The sequence below is a fragment of the Schistocerca cancellata genome, chromosome 10 (genome assembly GCF_023864275.1).
Source record: "Schistocerca cancellata isolate TAMUIC-IGC-003103 chromosome 10, iqSchCanc2.1, whole genome shotgun sequence".
Taxonomy (NCBI): Eukaryota; Metazoa; Arthropoda; class Insecta; order Orthoptera; family Acrididae; genus Schistocerca; species Schistocerca cancellata.
This window is the reverse complement of record NC_064635.1, coordinates 49,627,176-49,642,668: the sequence shown is the minus strand read 5'-3', so window position 1 is coordinate 49,642,668 and position 15,493 is coordinate 49,627,176.

The window sequence follows — 15,493 nt, the reverse complement described above, 5'->3', positions numbered from 1 at the left end:
ACCGCTACGGTCGCAGGTTCGAATACTGCCTCGGGCATGGGTGTGTGCGATGTCCTTAGGTTAGTTGGGTTTAAGTAGTTCTAAGTTCTAGGGGACTGACGACCTCAGAAGTTAAGTCCCATGGTGCTCAGAGCCATTTGAACCACGTAGATTGTCTAATTTGAATGACATACGTATAACATTATTGGTTATTGTATTTTGACTGTCGTTCTATATTTGCTGAATTAAGATGGTAATTAACATGTTATGACAGTAATTAGAGTTTTACAGCTATGACGTCGTATGTTTACAAAGTATAAGCAATGTTACAATGTTACACAGATACATACATTACAGGTGCTATAAAGTTATATGTGTTTATTGGGTAGGCATCTTTTATTTGACCTCTATGCGTTTGTTAACTTTTATTGTCAATAATGTTTCGTGAATTATGACACTCTCGTACGTATTGTATTAACTCTCTCATACATTGTACGTTGCCAGAATGTGTATATAAGCAACAGTGTTCATGTTTTGTATTGGTATGCGTCTTGTTTGGCAGTGCACAATGCTATGAATTTATCCGTTTTCTTTTGCGAGTATTTTAGATGTTCAGATGTGTGTGAAGTCTTATGGGACTTAACTGCTAAGGTCATCAGTCCCTAAGCTTACACACTACTAAACCTAAATTATGCAAAGAACAAACACACACACCCATGCCCGAGGGAGGACTCGAACCTCGGCCGGGACCAGACCGCTCGGCTAATCCCGCGCGGCCGGAGTATTTGAAAATGTGTTTAAATCTTGTTGTGTAAAATCCACCGATATCATTTAACTGCAAAGCCATCGGTGTTTTGAACTATATCATGTATCTTACTCGATTAATTCTCAAAGTAGACCACTGATTAGTTTTTTGTTCACATGTATACGAGTACATGAGAGGCCATATGCATGTTTTCCCTGTTTCTGGGTTACTTTGACCAACGGTCGCTGTTACCCCGCAATTACAGATCAAAATTTAATTGAACAGAGTTGATGCCACTGGCTGTGTCAAACTAAGGAATACAAATATTAATAATAAGCATACATATCCAAAAACATTAAACTCAGACACTACCAGACTGTCATTAGAGCGCAGATACTATATGCATCAGAAACACTGGCAAATTTTACATACGCAGAACAGATAGAAAATCGTGAAAGAAGAATTGTGAGGACAATTCTTGGACACAGGAAAATAACAGATGATCAAGGCAAGCCTGTATACAGACTAAAAAGCAACAAAGAAGTGTATACGAAGTGCAGCAAAATTACAGACGAAATTAGGAAAAGAAGATGCTCCTTTTATGCTCACATCATGAGGATGAACCCGAATAGGCTTACAAAACAAATATTTTCGTACATCGCAAATCTAAAAAATAAAAATTTATGGTTTATCAATACAGAAAGAGATCTAAAAGAAATGGACATAGATCAGGAAACAATATTTAACAGAAACCTTTTTAGAAAAAAACTGAATTCATTCACGGGTTTCGGTGTGAAAATTAAGAAGACTTGTGGAACTAAATGGTCTGAAGAGAGAAAAGCCGCCTTCAGCGCAAGAATGAAAGAAGTATGGACTGAGAGAAAGAAGACTTCCCAGAAGCGCAAGAAATAACTGTTTTCACGGTCTTTAACGGCCAAATTTGTATAATAATAATAATAATAAGCATACAGACGAAGCCGGCCGAAGTGGCCGCGCGGTTCTAGGCGCGGCAGTCTGGAACCGCGAGACCGCTACGGTCGCAGGTTCGAATCCTGCCTCGGGCATGGATGTGTGTGGTGTCCTTAAGTTAGTTAGGTTTAACTAGTTCTAGGTTCTAGGGGACTAATGACCTTAGAAGTTGAGTCCCATAGTACTCAGAGCCATTTGAACCATACAGACGAAGACTCATTTGTAATTGTTAATGTGCTCACAACTAAGAAAAACAAATATGTTCATATACTGCTCAGATTGCAGGCTGTTGTTGTTCAGGCAGTGACTCAGGTATAGTACTTTCAACATTGCAGCACAGTCAGCAATGGTGATAATCTAATATATAAGAAACTGCCAGCCTCGATTGCGGTAATGAAACCAGCCTTTACCTAGGTTTCAGCCCAAGTAATTGAGCCTTCTTCAGAAGATATATCTGAATCTATAATTTGTCTGAAAGGACACGGTCTAGAAATAAAACTAAAACAGATCATGCGCAATGTTCCCCGCCATGTTGATTTGCAGCACGTTATCTAGTCCTACTTAGTTTCACGTGAGCTCCCGAGGCCTATCGCACGGTGTCCAGGGAGACGAGGCGCACGCCAGAGCTTAAGTTGGTGTTGACTTAGTACTTATGTCGCACGTTTTTAAAATGTGACATCTGCTTTCGGTTCACTGTCATCTATCATCCTCCATACAGTCCTGACTTGGCCGCATCCGATATTCATCTGGTTCTAAAACTTAAAGAACTCCTTCGAGGACTTCACTTCGATGGTGATGAAGCGATGTAAACAGTAAGGTTGTGGCTCTGTCAACATAAGTCGAACACGCTACGGTGACGGTATCAACAAACTGGACTCTCATTGCCATATTCGTCACCAGGCTGACTACGTTGAAAAATAAATACACTACTGACCATTAAAATTGCTACACTACGATGATGACGTGCCACAGACGCGAAGTTTAACCGACAGGAATAAGATGCTGTGATATGCAAATGATTAGCTTTTCAGAGCATTCACACAAGGTTGGCGCCGGTGGCGACACCTACAACGTGCTGCATGAGGAAATTTTCCAACCGATTTCTCATACACAAACAGCACTTGACCGGCGTTGCCTGGTGAAACGTTGTTGTGATGTCTCGTGTAAGGAGGAGAAATGCGTACCATCACGTTTCCGACTTTGATAAAGGTCGGATTGTAGCCTATCGCTGTTGCGGCTTATCGTATCGCGACATTGCTGCTCGCGTTGATCGAGATCCAATGACTGTTACCAGAATATGGAATCGGTGGGTTAAGGAGGGTAATACGGAACGCCCTGCTGGATTCCAACGGCCTCGTATCACTAGCACTCGAGATGACAGGCATCTTATCCGCATGGCTGTAACGGATAGTGCAGCCAAGTCTCGATCCCTGAGTCAACAGATGGGGACGTTTGCAGGACAACAACCATCTGCACGAACAGTTCGACGACGTTTCCAGCAGCATGGACTATCAGCTCGGAGACCGTGGCTGCGGTTACCGTTGACGCTGCATTACAGACAGGAGCGCCTGCGATGGTGTACTCATCGACGAACCTGGGTGCACGAAGGACAAAACGTCATTTTTTCGGATGAATTCAGGTTCTATTTACAGTATCATGATGGTCGCATTGCTCAGTCCGGAACCGCGCGACTGCTACGGTCGCAGGTTCGAATCCTCCCTGGGGCATGGATGTGTGTGATGTCCTTAGGTTAGTTAGGTTTAAGTAGTTCTAAGTTCTAGGGGACTGATGACCACAGAAGTTAAGTCCTATAGTGCTCAGAGCCATCTGAACCATTTTGATGGTCGCATTCGTGTTTGGCGACATCGCAGTGAACGCACGTTGAAAACGTGTATTCGTCATCGCCATACTGGCGTATCACCTGGCGTGATGGTATGGGGTGCCATTGGTTACACGTCTCGGTCACCTCTTGTTCGCATTGACGGTACTTTGAACAGTGGACGTTACATTTCATATGTGTTACGACCCGTGGCTTTACCATTCATTCGATTCCTGCGAAACCCCACATTTCAGCAGGATAATGCACGACCGCATGTTGCAGGTCCTGTACGGGCCTTTCTGGATACAGAAAATGTTCGCCTGTTGCCCTGGCCAGCACATTCTCCAGATCTCTCACCAATTGAAAACGTCTGGTCAATGGTGGCCGAGCAACTGGCTCGTCACAATACGCCGGTCACTACTCTTGATGAGCTGTCGTATCGTGTTGAAGCTGCATGGGCAGCTGTACCTGTACACGCCATCCAAGCTCTGTTTGACACAATGCCCAGGCGTATCAAGGCCGTTGTTACGGTCAGAGGTGGTTGTTCTGGGTACTGATTTCTTAGGATCTATGAACCCGAAACTGCGTGAAAATGTAATCACATGTCAGTTCTAGGCTGTACTTTTCTGGTCGACCCCGGAAGAAGTACAGAAGGACAAGTTGTCAGTACTCTGTACCTGACAACTATAAACAACATTCTCGTAAGAGTCATAAATGAGGTATTATTAGGCAAAATGTTAATCATGTGTTTAAACAATGTTTAGGACTGGGAATATGAAACTGGACCAAAACATATTTACAATAGCTGTGGCGCGTGACACGCTTGTTAATGAGCAGTTACGGTTTTATTCGCTACAGAGCGAGTTTGGGAGCTCTTTGCCACTAAATTTTGCATTGCAAATTTTGCTGGAGGTTTTGTATAAACACTTCGAGTATTAAACACTTGCACAAACAGTCCGCACACCTTTCCCACGAACTGTGCTCCGCACCACCCTGGACAATGAACGCATGCTGTTTTGTTGTGAGCACCATTTTTCGTCACATTCAGCTGGTCATTAAACCCGTCTGGTCCTCTCACTCACTTAAACGTAACGGCATAGAAAAGTACTCGGTACAGAGCACGTACAGAACAGCTTCAGAAGCCTGATTACTGTAGAAATGAGTTAATGTCTCAATATTTGACGTTAAGCATGTAAAAGCTGTATGACTGAAGACGCAAAACCCTAATTACGTTTGTTTTATTAGTTTCAGATTATTTCCCATAACCTTTTTAAAAACTGGTAGACAAAAAAGTGATAACCCGCTTATATGTTCATCCAAGACCTTTTTGGCAAATAGTCCACAGCGTCAAACCGTTTTTAAGAAAAGTTAGTTCCTCACGCATATCAATGTTTATGAGGTCATAGCTCCTGAATTATGTGTCGTGCAATGATATATCTGAATTGGGCGGAAAGATGCAAAAATCTTGGCTGGACATATAGTGCGTAGGATTTGTCCGCAAACAATAATTGTTGAGCGAAAAGCGAACGGAATAGAAGAAGAGATAGAAAGAGAATTGGAATGATGGACGACATTAGAAGATGTCAAACATACAGAGGAGGAAAGATGCTTTGAGGAGAACAGAACGGAGAGCCTCCACTTAACACTAGTCACAATACATTTATGCTAAAGAAGACAATGATTCGATTTTTCAGGAGTTGTACGTGGATATTGTCTGCAAATGTGCTAAGAAGTTAGTAATAAGGAAGTAATAAGTTTAAATGACGTGCCTGATGTTGAAGTTTTAGTGCATGAACATTGAAAATGTAGAAAGATATAAACGTCTTTCATTTCATTATTTTGTGAGGGGTCTCAGCAAGAAAAAGGGACAAATAGGTTTTAAACAATGTTTAGTTTGTTGGAGGTCGCAAAGTGCTCTCATTCTAAAATTCTGAGTGTATATAGTCTCAGTAATTTGCGCGCGTCAATTGCGTTGCCTCAAGACATGCATACAGCGACCAAATTCAATACTTTAATTATTACGTTAAACGTTTAACATAAGATTATAACTCCTAATGAGAAGATTGTGAAGCATTTTAGATCTTCAAGTTCAGTCAATAATTGAATGAAATTCTAAAAATCAAATTTTCGTTGCACCTGGATGACGTTGTATAGGCAATCTGGAACTCTGACGGATGACTGTTTTAGCCGTTCAGTAAATATGTATTTTATTGGGTTTCAGACATTCGAGCTGGTGTGTGTACCCTGTCTACGCTAGAGACCGCCGGGACATCAGACCTGCGCAACGGTATTGTGGGCTGCCTAGCTTGCAGGTATCCACCTATTTGCTACCCTACCAAAAATGTAATTCCTGCGACAGAGACGGGGATTAGCGCTTATTGCTAAAATCATAGATTTTGAAACTTCCTGGCAGATTAAAACTGTGTGCCCGACCGAGACTCGAACTCGAGACCTTTGCCTTTTGCGGGCAAGTGCTCTACCAACTGACCCGAATTACACTACTGGCCATTAAAATTGCTACACCACGATGATGACGTGCTACAGACGCGAAATTTAACCCACAGGAACAAGAAGCTGTGATATGAAAATGATTAGCTTTTCAGAGCATTCACACAACGTTGGCGCCGGTGGCGACACCAACGTACTGACATGAGGAAAGATTCCAACCGATTTCTCATACACAAACAGCAGTTGACGGACGTTGCCTGGTGGAACGTTATTGTCATGGCTCGTGAAAGGAGGAGAAATGCGTACCATCACGTTTCCGACTTTGATAAAGGTCGGATTGTAGCCTATCTCGATTGCGGTTTATCGTATCGCGACATTGCTGCTCGCGTTGGTCGAGATCCAATGACTGTTAGCAGAATATGGAAGCGGTGGCTTCAGGAGGGTAATACGGAACGCCGTGCTGGATCCCAATGGCCTCGTATCACTATCAGTCGAGATGACAGGCATCTTATCCGCATGGCTGTAACGGATCGTGCAGCCACGTCTCGATCCCTGAGTCAACAGGTGGGGAAGTTTGCAAGACAACAACCATCTGCATGAACAGTTCGACGACGTTTGCAGCAGCATGGACTATCAGCTCTGTGACCACGGCTGCGATTACCCTTGACGCTGCACCACAGACAGGAGCTCCTGCGATGGTGTAATCAACAACGAACCGGGGTGCACGAATGGCAAAACGTCATTTTCGGATGAATCCAGGTTCTATTTACAGCATCATGATGGTCGCATCCGTGTTTGGCGTCATCGTGGTGAACGCACATTGGAAGCGTGTATTCGTCGTCACCATACTGGCGTATCACTCGGCGTGATGGTATGGGGTGCCATTGGTTACACGTCTCGGTCACCTCTTGTTCGCATTGACGGCACTTTGAACAGTGGACGTTACATTTCAGATGTGTTACGACCCGTGGCTCTACCCTTCATTCGATCCCTGCGAAACCCTACATTTCAGCAGGATAATGGACGACCGCATGTTGCAGGTCCTGTACGGGCCTTTCTGGATACAGAAAATGTTCGACTGCTGCTCTGTCCAGCACATTCTCCAGATTTCTCACCAACTGAAAACGTCTGGTCAATGGTGGCCGAGCAATTGGCTCATCACAATACGCCATACTCTTAATGAACGTTGGTGTCGTGTTGAAGCTGCATGGGCAACTGTACCTGTACACGCCATCCAAGCTCTGTTTGACTCAACGCCCAGGTGTATCAAGGCCGTTATTACGGCCAGAGGTGGTTGTTCTGGGTACTGATTCCTCAGGATATAAACACCCAAATTGCGTGAAAATGTAATCACATGTCAGTTCTAGTATAATATATTTGTCCAATGAATACCCGTTTATCATCTGCATTTCTTCTTGGTGTAGCAATTTTAATGGCCAGTAGTGTACATTTTTGATAGGGTAGCAAATAGGTGCGTACCTGCGAGTTAAGCAGCCCACAATACCGTTACGTATGGCGTGTGGTCTGATGTCCCGGCGGTCTCTAGTGGTTCGGCACACAGTTTTAATGTGCCAGCAAGTTTCATATCAGCGCACACTCAGCTACAGAGTGAAAAAAATCTCATTCATGATACGTTTTTGTTTTTTTTATCCTTGCATGGCAGTCCCTGGAAAATCTTGTTAACTTGCTTCTAGTCTAAGGTTACGAATTCTAAGCACGTTCAAGCAGCGAATCCCTCTTTAACGTATGAACAGATCTAGTCTTCAAAGTGCTGTTTTCTGCAGTGACGCGTTTGTGACCATCTGCCGGTATGCTACCTTTCGTTATCACATCGCAAGTGCTTCCCCGTTTACCGTATATCGATGAGTCGGTACCTTTTTGGGCGCAGAGTTGTCCGAGAAATCGTTGTAGATAAACGACGTATCATAACTGACAGCAAAAACTAACACGGGCGAGAATGCAGGATTAAAGAAGCAAAAACGGTCCAGTAAACAGACAAGATGGTTGCGAATTCTTGGCTACGAGCCGCCACTTACAGAAGTATGAAGTGTTTCTCTGAAAACTCTGTGGTAAGTTCCTATGGGACCAAACTGCTGAGGTCATCGGTCCCTAGGCTTACAAACTACTTAATCTAACGTAAACTAACTTAGGCTAAGGACAACACACACACCCACGCCCGAGGGAGGACTCGAACCTCCGACGGGGGAAGCAGCGCGAACTGTGGCAAGGCGCCTAAGACAGCACGGGTATCCCGCGCGGCGAAGTGTTGCTCTAGTTTGCACAAATATATGGGGACCTGCTGAAAAATATTGCCTCCTATTTTTTTATCTGAACACTCTTAAGGCTTTAAATAAAACAAACGTTATTAACATTCTAGGTCTTTATTTCTCGTGTCTATCTATGAGGGTTGTCCACAAAGTAAGTTCCGTTTTGTTATTTAAAACAAACGTATACTGATACAGAAAAATATTGATTGTACAAAAATCTACAACTGTCAAACTACTTTTCTACATAGCTTCCGAAATTTTGTAGGCATTTGTTATAGCGTGGCACAAGTTTTGTATGCCTGTGTATTCAACCATATGGTAACACGTTCCTTCAGCTCGTCATCATCGTTAAAGTGTTGACCACCAAGGACAGGTTTTAGGTGTAAAAAGAGATGAAAGTCGCTAGGAGCGAGGTCCGGGCTGTACGGAGAATGATCAAACGCGTCCCAGAAATTCCCGCAAGAGTTGTTTGGTCACATTCGCTGTTTGAGGTCAGGCATTATCGTGGAAAAAAACAACAGCTTTTGACAGTAATCCTCGGTGCTTGTTCTGTTTTGCGCGGTGCAATTTCTTAATGGTCTCACAGTAATCATGTGCATTGATTGGTTGGTCTCGTGGTATGAAATCAATCAGCAAAATGCCTTTTCTGTCCCAAAAAACGGTGCACATGGCTTTTCGAGGTGTCAAGATTTGCTTAGGCTTAACCTTCGTTGGGGATGAAGTGTGCCTCCATTCCATTGATTGCCGTTTTGTTTCAGTGGTGTCGTACGTTACTCAAGTTTAATCCCCCGTGACTATCCGAGAAAGAAAACCATCGCCTTCTTCATTGTAGCGTGTCAAAAACTGAAGTGCACTGCCCATCCGTTGGTTTTTTTTATCTTTATTTTGTTCAGTAAGAATTTTTACTATCCAACGTAAGCAAAGTTTTCGGAATTTCTGTTTTTCAGTTACAATTTCATGAATTAGTGATCGTGAGATTTGCGGAACTTCAGTAGCAAAAAATGGTTCAAATGACTCTGAGCACTATGGGACTTAACATCTGAGGTCATCAGTCCCCTGCAACTTAGAACTACTTAAACCTAACTAACCTAAGGAGGCAGGATTCGAACCTGCAACCGTAGCGGTCGCGCGGTTCCAGACTGAAGCGCCTAGAACCGCTCGGCCACACCGGCCGGCGAATTTCCATAGCAAGGGCACTAAGTGTAAACTTACGGTTGTGCTTAATCTTCTCTTCAATTGTGTTGACCAGTTCAGTAACCACAGACGGGCGTCCACTTCGTTCTTCATCGTGCACTTGATCACTTCCTTCATTGAAGAGTCTGACCCATCTTCTAACCACTGAATCACAGATCTGATTTCACACGCGTCGGAATTTTCAATTACGGCTGACATTATGAAGAAGCACTACAAAGCACACGTCGGCAGCAGCGATCTGAAAATGGCGTACATGTCTTCTCCTTGAGTCAGAGTAACTGCCGCGCATGCTCGGAACTGCGACCGTAACGCTGCCGTAGATAGAAATAGAAACGGAACTTATTTTGCGGACGACCCACGTATTTATTTCTCAACGTATTCACCCTGGTGACGAGTACGTTTCTTCTAACTAGAGTCCAGTTTGTTGATACCGTCACGGTAGAATGTTCGACTCTGTTGACGGAGCCACAACCTCACGTCTACTTGCAACGTTTCAGTACTATCAATGTGAAGTTCTAGAAGCTGTTCTTTAAATGTTTGAAACAGACGAAAATCGGATGAGGTCAAGTCTGGACTATATGAAGGATCATCGATACGCTAAAGGAGAGGGTCCTCCATATGTAGACAAACTCTTCGAATTCGAAATTCGGTTACAGCACGCTGTCTCTCATGCACCGACATAGTTAAGCTACACACCGCCATGTTCCACGCTATAGCGACAGAGGGCTGCAAATATGTAGACTCGGAAATGAAGGCGTAGAATGTTAATTACGTTTGTTGTATTTGTGTAAATAGTTGATATTTTAAAACTGACATGCCTGCTTCTAGTATGGCTCACGACACCAACATGGACATACATCCTATTGAACCACTTATTGTACTGTAGGAGAAGATCTTGTAATGATGTAAACACAGAAATATTGCTATTCTATGTATTGCAGATTTTGAATATACGAGGGGTGTTTCAAAAGTCTGTGCAAAGTCCGAGAGATGGTACCACCGGCGCGTATCGAGGTCATGTTTAGTTAGTAGCATCTTTGGAAAGAACGCACACCAGGTTTTAGCTATATTGCTCTATTTCTTTGTGTTTGGCATTCGTGTGAATCAAGGAAGTCGAGTGATTATCAAAAAATTGACGAAAAAGAATTTCGTGCGGTGATTAAACATTACTTCATGAAAGGCAAAACGCCTCAGGAGACTAAAGAGAAACTTGATAAACATTACGGTGATCCTGCACCTTCGATTAGAACAGTATAAGTGTTTTCAAAATTTTTGGAGTGGCCATATGGGCACAAGTGATGCTGAACGTTCTGGACGCCCGATGGAGGTTACAACTCCAGAAATCATTGATAAAATCCATGATATGGAGATGGATGACAGAAGAGTTACGGTGCGTGAGATTGCTAGTGCTGTGGGCGTCTCTAATGAACGGGTACACAATATTTTGCATAAACATTTTGACATGAGAAACTTATCCGCAAGATGGGTTCCGCGATTGCTCACGCTTAACCAAAAACGGAATCGTGTGAAGTGTTGCAAGGATGGTTTGCAGCTGTTCAGGAAGAATCCGCAGGACTTCAAGCGTCGTTTCGTCACTGTCGATGAAACATGGATACATTACTATACTTCTGAGACCAAACAGGAATCTAAACAATGGTTTACCAAGAGAGAATCTGCACCAAAAAAGGCGAAGACAATTCCTTCGGCCGGAAAGGTTATGGCGACTGTGTTTTGGGATTCGCAAGGGATAATCTTCATTATTACAGGTGCATATTATTCATCGTTACTGGACCGTTTGAAAACCGAGCTGCGAGAAAAACGCCTGCGATTGGACCGCAAAAAAGTCCTTTTCCATCACGACAATGCACCAACACCCACCTCAGCAGTTGTGGTGGCAAAATTATTGGAAACAGGATTCAAACTCGTTTCACATCCCCTCTATTCTCCAGACTTGGCTCCCTCGGACTACTATTTGTTCCCCAATTCGAAGAAATGGCTGGCGGGCAAAGATTTTATTCAAACGAGGAGGTGATTGCAAAACTAATAGCTATTTTGTAGACTTGGACAGTTCCTATTATTCGGAAGGGATCAACAAATTAGAACAGCGTTGGACTAAGTGATCTTTCACGCGTCTAGCAATATGGGGTGGAGGGCCATCCTGCATAAGCATCGTACGTTCCAGCAGGAGTTTATCAGCCAGGCTGGGGATGATGCGATTCTGTAACATATCGGCGTACCTCTCAACCGTCACGGTAGCAGTTACAAAACCAGAATCACGCATTTCCTCGAAGAAAAAAGGCCCAATAACAGTAGATGTGGTAAATCCAACCCATACCGTGACTTTCTCGTCGTGCAATGGAGTTTCCACGACAGTTCTAGGATTTTAGGTAGCACAAATTCTGCAGTTGTGGGCGTTGACAGACCCTCGGAGCCTGAAAAGAGCTTCGTCGGTCCACAACACATTACTCAACCAATCGTCATCTTCCGCCATCTTTTGAAACGCCCACACCGCAAATGCCCTCCGCTTCACTAAATCGCCAGGTAACAGTTCATGATGCCGGTGGATTTTGTACGGATAGCATCGGAGGGTACGCCTCAGTGCCAACCAAACAGTAGTGTATGGAATGCCGGTGCGATGTGCGAGTGCACGAGCGCTGACTTCCCCGTGCATAGACGAACCCGCTACAATCTCCATTTCGTCCTGAACTGTGTCAGCAGCATTACACCTTGTGCTCGGTAGGCCACTACGGGGTCTATCGTCTAAACAACCCGTGGCTTCGAACTTCGAAATCATTCTCCCCACAGCTGCTTTTGTCAACGGATCTTTATCCATTCGAATCCCCTTCCTATGCCGTGGGATCGTAATGCTGAACTAGCACATTCCCCATTCTGATTATACAGCTTCACTAAAAGCGCCTTTTCAGGTAACGTCAACATTCTGCGACTGCTGGCGCATCTGAATCTGTCTCTCATTACAACTCCTCTTATACACGATTGTCATGCACAGTCACTGAACTTTCGCTGTCCAGCGCCATCTGTCGGACATTTTGTGGACTTTGTTTTTTTTTTTTTTTGTTCTAATAAAACCCCATGTCATTCCGAGCATGTGTGTCAATTTTTACTTCTCTCTCTACATTATTCCGTGGTTTATTAAGTTTTCAAATTTATACTGACTTTTTGATCACCCGGTACTACAAACATCGATTTTACCTCCCATTCGAGAGGGTTTGGAAATGACAGATTCTACCTACAACAAGATGGCGCTCCACCTCGCTACCAGAGAGATATCAGAGCATACTTGGATGAAATTTACCTGGACGATAGATAGGTCGAAGAGGAACTGTTCATTACCCACCACCGTCTCCAAACCTTACACCTCTGGACTTCTACCTATGGAGGACCTTGAAAAATGAAGTTTATCAACAGCTACACTGAACAAGCTACGAGAAACCATCGAGGCGTGCTGTGCGGCTGTCACCACGGCAACACGGACGGTTCGGTCAACAGTTCAGCGGCAACGACGTTGTTTGGCTCCTAAAGAGGGTCTCTATGGAGACACAGAATAACCTTCCCCGTGCAATAACTGTAATGGTGTGTTTGGCAGTTGAAAAATTTATTCAGTGTTCACATTTAAGAAGCTTAAAGAGTTTTCACATTTAAAAATTCAGAGGCCTTACTTTTCTGCACGGCCTCGAACATGCTCCAGTCCATAGTTCAATGTTTCAAGATCCTCATTTTGACAGTACTGCTTGCTTAACCTAGTTTGCTCAAATGGTTCAAATGGCTCTGAGCACTATGGGACTTAACATCTGAGGTCATCAGTCCCCTAGACTTGTTGTTGTTGTGGTCTTCAGTCATGAGACTGGTTTGATGCAGCTCTCCATGCAAGCTTCCTGTGCAAGCTTCTTCATCTCCCAGTACCTACTGCAACCTACATCCTTCTGAATCTGCTTAGTGTATTCATCTCTCGGTCTCCCCCTACGATTTTTACCCTCCACGCTGCCCTCCAATACTAAATTGGTGATCCCTTGATGCCTCAGAACGTGTCCTACCAACCGCTCCCTTCTTCTGGTCAAGTTGTGCCACAAACTTCTCTTCTCCCCAATCCTATTCAATACTTCCTCATTAGTTATGTGATCTACCCATCTAATCTTCAGCATTCTTCTGTAGCACCACATTTCGAAACCTTCTATTCTCTTCTTGTCCAAACTATTTACCGTCCATGTTTCACTTCCATACATGGCTACACTCCATACAAATACTTTCAGAAATGACTTCCTGACACTTAAATCTATACTCGATGTTAACAAATTTCTCTTTTTCAGAAACGCTTTCCTTGCCATTGCCAGTCTACATTTTATATCCTCTCTACTTCGACCATCATCAGTTATTTTGCTCCCCAAATAGCAAAACTCCTTTACTACTTTAAGTGTCTCATTTCCTAATCTAATACCCTCAACATCACCCGACTTAATTCGACTACATTCCATTATTCTCGTTTTGTTTTTGTTGATGTTCATCTTATATCCTCCCTTCAAGACACCATCCATTCCGTTCAACTGCTCTTCCAAGTCCTTTGCTGTCTCTGACAGAATTACAATGTCATCGGCGAACCTCAAAGTTTTTATTTCTTCTCCATGGATTTTAATACCTACCCCAAATTTTTCTTTTGTTTCCTTTACTGCTTGCTCAATATACAGATTGAATAACATCGGGGAGAGGCTACAACCCTGTCTTACTCCCTTCCCAACCACTGCTTCCCTTTCATGTCCCTCGACTCTTATAACTGCCATCTGGTTTCTGTACAAATTGTAAATAGCCTTTCGCTCCCTGTATTTTACCCCTGCCACCTTTAGAATTTGAAAGAGAGTATTCCAGTCAACATTGTCAAAAGCTTTCTCTAAGTCTACAAATGCTAGAAACGTAGGTTTGCCTTTCCTTAATCTTTCTTCTAAGGTAAGGTGTAAGGTCAGTATTGCCTCACGTGTTCCAGTATTTCTACGGAATCCAAACTGATCTTCCCCGAGGTCGGCTTCTACTAGTTTTTCCATTCGCCTGTAAAGAATTCGTGTTAGTATTTTTCAGCTGTGGCTTATTAAACTGATTGTTCGGTAATTTTCACATCTGTCAACACCTGCTTTCTTTGGGATTGGAATTATTATATTCTTCTTGAAGTCTGAGGGTATTTCGCCTGTTTCATACATCTTGCTCACCAGATGGTAGAGTTTTGTCAGGACTGGCTCTCCCAAGGCCGTCAGTAGTTCCAATGGAATGTTGTCTACTCCGGGGGCCTTGTTTCGACTCAGGGCTTTCAGTGCTCTGTCAAACTCTTCACGCAGTATCGTATCTCCCATTTCATCTTCATCTACATCCTCTTCCATTTCCATAATATTGTCCTCAAGTGCATCGCCCTTGTATAGACCCTCTATATACTCCTTCCACCTTTCTGCTTTCCCTTCTTTGCTTAGAACTGGGTTTCCATCTGAGCTCTTGATGTTCATACAAGTGGTTCTCTTATCTCCAAAAGTCTCTTTAATTTTCCTGTAGGCAGTATCTATCTTACCCCTAGTGAGATACGCCTCTACATCCTTACATTTGTCCTCTATCCATCCCTGCTTAGCCATTTTGCACTTCCTGTCAATCTCATTTTTGAGATGTTTGTATTCCTTTTAGCCTGCTTCATTTACTGCATTTTTGTATTTTCTCCTTTCATCAATTAAATTCAATATTTTTTCTGTTACCCAAGGATTTCTACTAGCCCTCGTCTTTTTACCTACTTGATCCTCTGCTGCCTTCACTACTTCATCCCTCAAAGCTACCCATTCTTCTTCTACTGTATTTCTTTCCCCCATTCTTGTCAATTGTTCCCTTATTCTCTCCCTGAAACTCTGTACAACCTCTGGTTCTTTCAGTTTATCCAGGTCCCATCTCCTTAAATTCCCACCTTTTTGCAGTTTCTTCAGTTTTAATCTACAGGTCATAACCAATAGATTGTGGTCAGAGACCACATCTGCCCCTGGAAATGTCTTACAATTTAAAACCTGGTTCCTAAATCTCTGTCTTACCATTATA